We start from the raw sequence: 12,035 nt of genomic DNA, 5'->3' as shown, positions 1-12,035 counted from the left end.
AAGACCGAGGCAAAAAAGTCATTGAGTACCTCCGCCTTCTCCATGTCCTGGGTAACCAGGTCTCCAGCTTTCCTAACCTGATTCCTGGCTGCTTGGACAATGTCTCTGTATTCCTCCCAGGCTCCCTGTCCTTGCTTCCACCCTCTGTAGGCTGTAGGGGACAGACTGGCAGCCTGATCCTGTCCAGCAATCTCTATGTTGTCCAGATGTGCAACAGGCCTATAGTATCTCTTCCCCTGTCCCCATATATATATATATATATATATGTATATATCTATCTCCACTCCATACTGTGGCAAATCATGCCTGTGAGAGTGGCAAATTTTACTTTTCATGAGACTTCTCACCTGTAGTTGCAGCACTCAATGAGAGGTGAAGGCACTCAACACCACTGATGTCTTTGGTGTCCTGGGCAGGCATCTAGTCCCTCCTTTTGCCCCCCGGGCAGGACCAATTTTACATAAGTAATTCCTGGCAGGTCTTTGTGGGGACTCCATGCTCTTCCAAGGCATCATCTTGCAGTGCGTTGTTGCCCTTCCTACTAAAGATTTTTCCTGAATGTTTAGCCTGGATTTTCTTTGCTGTCATTGTGCAAAGACACAGAATGCTTAATGATTACATCTGAATTAACCCTACAGTATTTACATCTGAATTAGCCCCAAGACAAGGTGCCTTTCACCTGGAAACAGCAGTGCATGATGGAAGGGGGAAAATGCCAAATGGTCTAGAAAAGGACTTCCAGACCCGTTCAGTCTGGTATATGGAGCCAGGTGGTTCCTTAGGGATGGGGTAATCTAACACACGCGCGCACACACACACACACACACACACACCCCCCAGACGCTGAGGTGTTACATTGGCGTTCAGGGCAATTGTCACTTGATGTCTTCAACCTGCTGGTGTCAGAATGGTTCTGGTAGCCTTCAGAGCTGTTCTTCTCTCTACCCTCCTCTCTGTGATAACGGAGGGTTTAACATAATCAATCTTTATTAGCATACATAGAACACTGACGAGCCTGATCCATCGCCTGCAGTACTTACCAACCTACGAGATCCATTTGTGTTTAAGTCTCATTGCTAACCATATATTTACTTTGCTCTGATTCCAGAAATGGTAACCACTTATTTATAAAGTCTGTTTGATCCTGAGGCAAGGCTCACTGCCACATGCCACTGAAGGCTTTTCCTTATTTCATTTGTCTGCACTGCTGTTGTTGGGAGGGCAGTTCTGTCCCAGCAATGAGGCCTGTTGCACATCTGGACAGCATAGAGATTGCTGGACAGGATCAGGCTGCCAGTCTGTCCGGTCCCATTTCCTGTTTCTGACAGTGACCAGGACTAGACTCTTTAAGACTATCCACCCCAAGAAAGCCAGATCCTTATTCCTAATGAAAGTTATTCTATCCTGAAGCAAAGATGAAAAAGAGAAGTTCAGTGAACACTTAAATGTGAAGAGTGTTGTTAACCCTGTGAATGGCCAACACAACTTCAAATGTGCCTTGGGCTGAGACACATCCTTTGTTTTCCTGCTTCACTTTGACTTGCAAAGATACACACCTATCACCTTGTTGTCTTCTACAGGCTGTCCCAGTATGGTCTTTGCTCCTGAGGCCACTGGAATTCACTTGGGACCCTCAGGCACACTTGGATCTCCAAAAATATCTGAATTAATTAGCTTGGCTGCCAAAATCCACAATGCTGTGATGCTGCGTGCAGTCTCTGCTTCCCAGCGTCTTAATCCCCCTCTTGCTTATTTCTGGAGTGAACATACCCAAGTAGCAACACACTTACCCCAGTGCCTGTGACATGACCTGAAGCCTTGTGGCACCGTGGAGATTGTGTTACATTTTCCTCAGGGAGCTGCTTGTAATGTCTGTATAATATAACAGCAAGGTGCTTTGAAATTATTTTGGCAGAAGCAGTATATACTCCTAATTCCTCCATCTAATGAAGATCTTCATAGACCTGTTAGGGTAAGATGTGTAGTATCTCTTCCCTTGTCCCCATGACTTGCAAATCTTTAACAATTTCACAAAATAAAATAGAAACTGGGTAACTTCCTACACACAGCCTTTTGTTTTGTTTTTTAGTTTTTCAAACTGTGATTAAAAATATGAAAGCTTCAGCTCTGCTGTCTGTAAATTGTGTGCCTATGTTTACATTGGCATTTGAACTAGAATCGAGTTGTCTTCATTACAAACCAAAACGAGGTGGGGTGGTAGGGAGGGGAATATACCCCTGGAATGATAATAGCTAAGCACTTGCACACTAATAAATTTAGTTGTTAATCTCTTGTTTTTGTGCTGTTTGGTTGCCATAGAGATGGGCCGCCTGAACTCATGGGTTTGTTGTGAGAAGTTCAATACAAATTTGCCAAATGTTCTGTTTCTCTAGTTACCTCTCTGCTTTTTCCCATGCCATGGAGCAAATGGGTTTGGAACCAAAGCCCTTCTGCCCTCTGTGAGCTGAGAGCGAGGGGTCGCTGGGAGAGAGGATCCCAGAAAATGGGGCTTGCTGCGGGTTCTGCAGAGCTACTAAAATAGATGCAGGAAACATCAAGGAGCAGCACTGTTTACAGTGTAACCCTGCAAGGCTATTTTGGAAACTGGCATATGTATTTATAGCATATATTCCACAAAAGGCTGTGAATCAATGTCACTATGAACAGAACAAGCAAGGGGGAGCGCTTACCTCGTGAAGCAGTGCAGGTAGAGACCGAGATTTCTCCTTCCGTGCCATAAGGACCTGCAGCATAGATCCACCAAGAAGAAAGCACACCAGGGTAGATCTGCCTCATTTGCTGCATGAACTTGGTACACCTCTGATTTGCAGTGCTTGCTTGTTCCTCCTGCCTGGGGCTCATCCAGGGCTAAAAACAGACCTCCGTGACTTGGGTCCTACCCCGCTGGGATGCTTGTGGTGAGCTGATGCTTCTGAGTTGGATGTTTCCATGTGATGACAACTGAGGTTTAGCAGCAGGCCATTTGGAGAGCCCTTCTCGATTCTGGGAGTAAATTTATCTAATACTGAGGACAGATCATAGCTTTTTGGATTTGCTTTTAAAGGCCCAAAGAGATTGTTATCCTGTTCTATACATTGCAGGCCAAAGAACACCAGGAGAATTGACTCCAAGATGTGTGCAAGGGGCATCTGGTTTCCCAGACCTTTACTTCTGCTGGAGGAGGCATATGCCCCCATTTCATTCCTGAACAGAGTTTCCATTGCTCGGCTTAGCTGACATACAGAATGTCTTATTAGAAAATTGTGTTTGTGCACAGAACATTCACCATGAGCATTTTTCTTCTGATAGACTAAAAAATAAATAGGTGATTATTGTTTGGAACAATGACTTCCCTGTTCCTGTTTTGTGATAAATCTCATCTCAGCTTTGTTTACAAAGTAGTATTTTTACTTTAAGGTTGGAGACTCTCTCTGTCAAATCATCCAGCTGCAAGCAGCCAAAAGAGGCCCCGACTCATTCATCTCTGCTGCAAAGGCAACAGTGTTCCAGGGAGTTGTGGAGTGTTTCAGGAGAAGCGTGCACTGGGTCTAGCACTGTGGCATGAGGAAGGTGATGGAGGAGGTGAAGGAACTGCTGCCAGGCAAGTGGCCTTTCAGGAAAGAGGAAACCAATGAGATGTTGCTTTTGTGGGTCTCTAACACCCATTTGAATGTCCTCTGATGCTAGCTGGGAGGTATCCGTCATTAAGGGGGAAATAAGCCCATGCAGCTATGTGTGGTCCTCCTGGGAATTTGGATTTAGTCTCAGATCTACGTATCTTTTTACTTAGAAGTCACTGAAAATTCACCAGTGCTGTGTTTTGTCTTTTTTTTTTTTGTCAGAACCTCCTCACTCACAGTGCCAATGCACACTTTCTCTCATTTAAAAAGGAAAAAAAGCAAAATCCAAAGATCTGAACAAATTTTTATTTTTCAAAGCTAAATATTTGGTGGCTGCTAAGCACTAAGCTGAAAGGTTTGTTGCCAAAATATTCTTTTCCAAAACCTTCTTTTTTAAGTTGGTGCTTGTTTAAAAAAAAAAGGTTTTTTTCCCCTTGCATTTTTATGTGGAAAATTATCTGCGTAATTTCTTATGCTATGCTTATCACAGCATGTCTGGAAAGCTTTATCCAAAATGAAAATGTGTCTTGTTTTAAATGCTATTTCTTTCTATTTGAAAATGTTGATGATTTTTGTCCATATTCAAGACGTGTTTTTTCTGGTGGGGAAGTTTTTCAGTGTCTCCTGGCAAAGATCAGTGCACTTTCATAAGAGGACAAGTGATTCACTAATTGATGGCAGGGTGATGGGCCAGAGTTTTGCCTGATCCTGCCCTTTGGCTGCTTTTGCAGCATTTTGGTTTGTTATTCAGCTCTGTGGCTGCCTGAGAGCCCCGTCTGCAGTCTCATGGAGAAAGACACACCACCCAAAACATGCCTGAGCCAACAGCTGCTGCTGGTGTCCCTTGTAGGATGCCCACACTGGCCATGACAGTTCTTCGTGCCGCACCATGCTGGAGCAGGGAGTCACCAACCTGAACAGCCCCATTGAATAACTGGTTCAGCATTACCAATGAACAGTCAACCAGGGAGCAGGCACAATGTTTAAAGAACAAAGAGCAGGTGCGGATATGGCTGATAGCAAAATAAACTGTGGGTTGTGTTAACTGCTGCTAGGTGATCTCATGGGCTGTGTAGTTATTCTGGCTGTGTCTGTGGGTAAAGATTTTGGACAGAGGTGGGGAGTCTAATGACAGGGGTCTTTCGAGACAGCTGGGGATGATGCCAGCCTCAGGGGGACTGACTGCCTCGTGGCATGCCCATAACCTGGAGGAGCAAGTAGACCCAAGGCCAGCACAAACTGAATTGCACTCAGTTTGTGAGGGTGCACATACAGCACTGGTGGCATTGTGTGACTCAGCTGGCAAGACTTACAAGGTAGAGGACTTACAGAAGGACCTTGGGCTGAAAACCTTCTGGGGGCAAATGCTGTGCCAGTGCCCTGTGCCCTGCTCTGAGGATGCTGTGGGAAATTGGGACTTGAAGATGGGTTGTGCTGGGCTCAGTCTGTGTTCTCTCCATGTGCTGGGCTGCTGGGCCAGCTCCTGTGGGAGTTTTGCCCAAGCAGTTGTAGAGCAATAGCTCTAAAATCAGCAGCTTTCCCAGGATAAAAGGCTGACCAATTTTGTTGAAGGTGAGAATGGAGTGAACCATATAAGAGGACAGTTATGGATGCCAACCAACAGACTGCTGATCCTTGAGGTATGTACATGCAGCTTGCTTTCCCTTTCCCAGCTAATCTTACAGAAATTAAAGAAAAGGAATGTTACTAACTGAGGATAGCACCAGGATCTTTTTTAATGGGATCTTTCAGACCACTGGTTAATTCATCAGTGGCTTGTGAGGGGTGAACATGATACACTTGTTCCAGCTGTCACGTGAAACTTCTGATACTGCCTCCTTCAGTTCAGAAACTTGTCATGGCAGCATGTTTCCTGGGACACGAGGGAATTTATTTTGGAGGCAGAGAGGAGAGGAAATGGGGACATGACTGACTTGTCAGGAAACTTGGCTTGAGTTATTTGAGCAAAGAGTAAGGCTGACTGGAAAACAACTGTCTGTGCCCAAAGCAGAGACTTCACTCTGCACTGGCAGGGTGGAATTGAAGAAGAGTCCTTTCCCTAATTTTTTAAAGAAGTAGAAACGCAACAAGACATGACTGGTAGCCTAGGAGGAGAGACCTGAGGTGCCTGATGGGCCTGGACTCATGGGAGCATCCTAAAACACAAGTCAGTCTCTTGAGGTCTCTGTTACACCAAGAGTAACAGCAAACCAAGAAGTGCCACTGCTTGTAACGCCTGTCCTCAGTGAAACTGTAGGCCAAGTTCTTGCTGTGGCTTTAGGAAAGGTTATGATGAGTAGGTTAGAAGTGACCTACACTTTTAAAATACCTTTTATATAAATATATAAATAAAATTATGTAAACCAAAACTGCCCAGTCATGCTAAGACCTTAGCCAACACTTTGCAAAGCCTTTGACTTACTTTTGATGTTAGATGAACACTTAATAAACTTAATTAAAGTTTAATTAGTGTAAGTAGGCTAAATGTGGTAGGTCAGCAGGCACAGCATAAGCTAAAATACTGTTGGCAATAGTCAGCCTGGGAAAAAAAAAAAAGGAAAATTCGCTTCTTAAAAATAAATACCTTTAAGGGACTAGTTTAGACTATCTGCTTCATCCCTCAGTGGTGGGTTTTTTTTTTCTTTTCTTTCCCCAGGCAATACTGACCAAATAAGAGCAAAGCCTGTTTCCTCACATCAGTGAAAAAAATCAAATTTCATCCTTCACATTTCTACTGCACCGTGCTCTGGAATTTCCCCCAAAACAGTTTTCTTAAGTTTTGGCATATGACACAGAGAGGTATGTCTCACTGTTTTCTGCTATTCTTTTCTTTCCAATAAAGTGCTAGATGATGAGTGCTGTGGTCAGACAGCCCAGCTGAGTTTATTAAAGATCTAATAATCATTTATTAAAGGGCTTAAGTGAAATTTGGCAGCACATCACCAGTCTTGCTGGCCATCGTTGTTTAGGATATCCTTCACAGCTAAGGATGATGTTTCCTTGACTTTGAAATGAAATTTGAATTTAATTTGGGTATTTCAGCATGCAAATGACTGTGTTGACCTATGGTGATCTCTCCTTTTTGTCCTAAAACTGCGCTGCTCACTGGGTGCTGGTAGGCAGCACAGCTGAGTCATCAAGGTCTGTTGATGCATCCTTGGCCTGTTCAGCTGCTTCTACGTGAAGGTGTGCTCTTGCTGTCCAGGAAAGCTTATGGACAGCAAGATAATGAAAGGAGGCTTGCCCATGTGAAAGCTTGTTGGTCCAGTAGGTAGTAGTGTCTCTCACAATAGGAAAGCAGTACATCAGTGAGTAACTGTGGCTCAATCCAATAACACCAACCAAGAATATGATCCCAAGTAATCGTGCTTTCCTTCAAGAGCTTTTTGGGCTGGAGTGTGGGGCTGCCTATTGTATCATACCAACTCAGGCCTTTGTGCATCAGAATGCACATCTCCTGGCTGCTGCTCTTCAGTTCAGCTGGTGTGCCGCAGGGCACAACTGCTTGCTGTTGCACCTCCCCTTTAGAGGCCAGAGGCTGCCTCCACGTGGGACTTCTCTAGCTCACAAGCAGGAGGTAGCTGATACCCAGGAAGCAAGATACCAGGGAGAGAGAGACTAGTTTGACAGTGTGCCCTGCAGGCTGCCGAGTTCAAGACCCCACTCTGAATCAGGTCCATCAGGAACACATTTTCCTCTTTCTTGGATCAGGAATTCCACTCTGGCCATGAGATCAAGTGCTGGTAAGTCACAGCATTTTGCAGTCAGCTCTAGCAAAGATTCAGCTTGTTTCTTATTTTATCTGTCTTGATTTGATCATCCCTAAAAATAATCTGCAATGCAAGATACCGCAGTGATGAATTCCCCAGCTGAGCAAGTGGAACATGTTGAGAGGGTTTCTTGGATCAAAGTCCTAGGAGAGGAGCCAAAAGCAAAAGTCAGGCTAAAGTTCAGGAGTATCCTTCAGATATAGAAACTAACTGCACACAAAAAGCTGTTGTTCTCATGAGACTTTATTAGGTGCTGGAAGAGGCAATGCAAGTTTCAGACTCTACTGCAGTTAAGTTGGAGGGAATGTGAAATGCCCTCTGGGATCATATAATGTCTGGGAAAATCGAGAGGAGTAGGAAGTATTTAGGGCAATGGTCTCAGACACAACAAATGAAATCCTCTGCCCCCAAAAGCCATGTGTCAGACACAGGCTAAAAATTCCAGTGACCAAAGTCTGCTCTTGTAACATGCTAAAGCTTTCTTGTTGAGTCATTATCACTAAGCATACGTAACAACCAGGAGGCCTGCAAAATACATGAGCAAACTACTAAAGGGGACAAATATATATTTTTTGTTTTATTAAGGATAATTAGAGAAGTCTCAAATGAAGGGAAATGTCAGTCTTCAGAAGTATACAAGAAACTGGATGGTGGGCTATAAGCCCTTTTAAAGTGTTCTTAAACTCAAGCACAATAAACTCCTCATGTCAGCTGGAGCTATAGTCAGATGTATACAGTCATACATCTATTTCTTAGTAATAATGATGGACAAGTAATGGTGGGAAAGCGATGAGCTGATGTCTGGGATGCTGGAAGGGGCTGAAAGGAAAAGGTAGCGTGGGAGATGAAGTGGAGACACTAACACACAGGCTTCTCCAGGAAGCCTCCTCTAGCAAGTGAAAACATAAGCCCTGGTGGACGCCAGGCTGTTCCAGATCAAGCAGCAACTGCTGAAATCAAGCCCTTGTCCTGTAGGATATTGTGAGAGTCTTTCCTTTTTTACATCTGTGTCTCGTTGAATCTTGCCATCAGGGCTCATTTGATTTTAATTCCGCAAGCATCAGTTGAAGAGAGCATTTATGCTTATGTCTCCAAGTATCTGATGAATGCACTCATATCAGTAATGTCCCACATGCCTACCACCAGCCTTGTCCCTGAAGAAATGCCATTACTGCCCAGCACTTTTCTCAGAGAGGGACTCCGCTTTGCTGTCCTAATTTTGCTGTGCATGACCATGGATCTGCCACCCCCTGCTCTGTGGGTATGGCTGGTGATGCCAGCAAGATCACTGTGAGTTAGGTGGCATTTGCTGTGAATCAAGCCTGAAAAAATAGGCTTGCTTCTACCCTCAGGACTGTTGTGACTGCACAGTTCAGGTCTCCTAGAGAGTACTGGTGTATTATAATTGCTTTTGCTGCTAAATGTTAGGTCTCTGAGTGCCTGGTAGGAACCACAGCCCAGCTGAGCACAGGCAATCACTTAATGGAGTAGGGGGATAGCAAGAGATGGAAAATGACCTTCTCACATCTAGAAAGCTGGAGGCACATTCAGTGGTCCAGGCTGGAACACTTGCCTCCATTTCCTACTCAGGCATCACCCACTCTTTGCATTTGGCCAAAGGAATATTTAAATTTTTTGTGTGAAATAGAGCAGTTTTGGCAACAGGGACTAATGCATCCCTGTTGGCAGTGTGCTTGGAACATGGCCAAGATGAGACATTTTCTGTGAACGTAGACTGATGTTCATTTATCACTGCTTATTATTGTCACCTGCCTCAAACCCAGATGTGTGAGTGCTTTTTTAAATTAGCTGTGCAGTCCCCTGATTTCTAAGTGGCTTCTGCCAACCCTTCTTCCACCCATCACGAAATATGGTTTCCTAACAGGGCTGTCATCTGCAAATGGCCTCCCCAGCAGCACAGCAGGGCACAAAGTCACTCGCTTCTTAATGATGTGCTCAAAGGAGAAAGCAAGCCTGGTGCCACCCTTGTAAATCTATCCTGAGACTTGGATTCCCTTTGAAACTGGTTGAAAATTCAAAGTGGGCAGCTAAGTGCAATGGTACAGAAACTGCTGGAAGAACAGGAAAAATAACCAAAGACTTTTATCTAAAAACCAGCACAATGTTGTGACTCTTAATTTGTCCGAAGTGCTTTTCTTTCAAGCAAAATCAATTTGATACATATCTGCAAAGGACTTCCTTCATTCCAAACCCTTACAAACAACGCTTGTGTTTCACATCAGTTTACTCCCTCCCAAAACGTGTGGAAAAAGTAGCCTGCTCTCTTCTTGTCCTTCGTGTCCTGCTGCTCACTGATGTCTTTAATGTCTTGATGAAAATCAAAAAGCTGTTTCTCCTTGGAGAGAAGTCCCTGGAGTTCAGAGGGACTGGACTGAGGACAACCTAATTGAAGAAGGAAAAGAAAATCAGTAACCTTTATTTCTGTGCACCATCACAGACAAAGGCACAGTTAGTGCTGGTGATGGCAGGGTGAGGCCAATGCTTTCTTGGAGCTTTGGAGCAGTTAGCAAGAGAAAATTGTATCACATGTCAATTGAAATTTCCACTGCCAGCCCTGGGGAGCCTGCAGAGAGGTGTGAAATGATGCATCCTACTTGTTCTCCTAGCTGGGCTGAACGTCTAGCTAGAAACATGTTTTTGGTCAGGCTAAGCAGATGCAAGTGAGGTTTTATAAGGTAGCAGACACCCTGAGTGAAAAGCTTCTTTTTTAAGATGCTCATCTGGAACTGGTATGTTGCTCTAAGGAGCCTTCAGGGGATGCACAGCCTCTGCTTGCAGATGGCTAGGTGGTACCCAGGGGCCTTTTGAATGTCCCACATGCAAGTGAAGCATGCACTTGTGCTTCACATTTTGAGCTGCTATAGGTTCCAAACCTCCTCTTTACATCTTTAACTCAGCTGTTTTTGGTCATCGTGGCTGGGATGCCATGTTATGGAGGACAAAGCACCTCAGGGGGGCAGTGACATGGCTTAGTTGAAAGGTGGAATAACAGGTTGGGTTTTTTTTCCCTTTCTGCATGGCAGTGTGAAGTGTCTCTGGCTTGAATGCATCTCCTTGTACGTCTTGCTTTCTGCTGATTTGATCCTGGCTTTGTGTAGTGCCAAAAGCAAAGACACTTGTATGGTATAGCAGAGTTATTCAGGTTTATAAAGTACTCAGTGCCCTATGCAGAGTAGTTACTTTCCATACATACCCCATACCTATTTTTTACCATATCAATTAAAGGTTAGTAGTAGCCTTATACTCTTTTATGAGTCCATAATCTGATTCCCAAGTGGATAAACCAGGAAAGCAAAGGAAAACACAGTGCAACTGGTATTATTGTTCTTAAATGAGGTTAAAAGGAGTTGTTTTACAACTGAAGGGCAGTTGGTATGAAGGGAAATGGTTGTTTCTACCCTGGCCCTGGCAGATCTTAAAACTAAGAAACCTTCTCTGTTGTTAAAAACAGACAACTGACTGAGTAAACACTGCACTTTCTGAAATGGCTTAATTGGAAAGTGGGGCTTTTTCCCTGATGAACATTTTCCAACCAAAAAAATATAACTCCAAAGTGCAGGACACTGTTAATTTGTTCTGCAGGTCATCCCAGAATGTGCCATTTTGGGACATCTTGTTCAAGCCAGGGGTTCAATGGGATTTGTCTTAGTGCGATTTTGCTGCTGCAGGGCTTTGATCCTCTTCTTCACACTCAGCCAATGCTCCTGGGTTGTCACTGGGGCAATACCAGATCCTAAACCCAGGGAATCATTTAAACCCTCTTGATGTGGGAGAGCTGCTGAAGACCAAGCCCACAGCTGGTTTCAGCCAACTATTAAATCCAACAGCAAGCCAGTTCCTTGGAGGCCTGGGGCATCTGAAAACATCTTATGAACCAAATGGAGCAGATGGGCTACATGGGCATGGCCAAAGGAGACAAGATCCTGCCACAGGTTCCCAGGCTGAGGCATTCAGGCCCTTCTCAGCAATTGAGGACATTTGGAAGGGATGATCTTTGCCCAGCATCCCCAAGTGATGCCCCACAGGGAGGGTAGCTGTTGGGCTACGGATGGAGCAAGCTCCAGCCTGAGCTATGGTTTTAGCTGTGGGAGGCAGCCAAAGGCAGACCCTCCACCTTGCACTGTGACATGGCCCTTCATCTCCCAGGTCTGGTCCTCTCACTACACAAAGTGACACATACATGCCCTGGACAATGTCATATGGCTTTTATTAGCTAGACTCACTGTGCCAGGGTGTTCATGATCCTTACACAGTTAATTTAAAAAAAAAGAAAAAGAAAACAAATTACAGGAGGTTGTAAAAAAAATCCAGAAGTTAAACTATTGTTTGATTTTAAAATTGGCACATTTCCTTAAAGTATCCAAGAAACTAAAAGCCAAGCAAAAGATTTTAGGTCAAATTAAACATTTCAGGTCAAACAGAGACTTTGTTTTTGAAATCTAGCTAAAGAATATGAACTTTCATTTTAGGATTAGCCTAAACCAATTTTTGGTAGGTTTTTTTTTCTTCCTGTTTATAGAAGTGAAGGGGAAAAGATGCTCTTTTTTTGTTTGACTCGTAGGTGTGCGTGCCAGGCTGCAGATCTCCAAGCTGCAGCTCAGCACCGCTCTGAACTCAGCAAGCT

General features: G+C 44.2%; 1 long non-coding RNA gene across 3 annotated transcripts in view; it reads right to left on the bottom strand.

Annotated features, from left to right (window-relative positions):
• Nucleotides 1–2,940, bottom strand: part of LOC103901101 — a 48,388-nt gene extending 45,448 nt beyond the window's left edge. For all 3 annotated transcript variants that reach the window (XR_002086221.1, XR_657706.2, XR_002086222.1), the window contains exons 1-2: nucleotides 2,691–2,940; nucleotides 1,791–1,964 (exon numbers count right to left, since the gene is read on the bottom strand). This is a non-coding gene — a long non-coding RNA (uncharacterized LOC103901101). The remainder of the gene's footprint in view (nucleotides 1–1,790; nucleotides 1,965–2,690) is intronic.
• Between the last annotated feature and the right edge of the window lie 9,095 nt (nucleotides 2,941–12,035).

Source organism: Aptenodytes forsteri, unplaced genomic scaffold, assembly GCF_000699145.1.
Source record: "Aptenodytes forsteri isolate BGI_AS27 unplaced genomic scaffold, ASM69914v1 Scaffold443, whole genome shotgun sequence".
NCBI lineage: Eukaryota > Metazoa > Chordata > Aves > Sphenisciformes > Spheniscidae > Aptenodytes > Aptenodytes forsteri.
The sequence above is the reverse complement of the archived record's forward strand: the minus strand, read 5'-3'. Positions and strand labels throughout refer to the sequence as shown.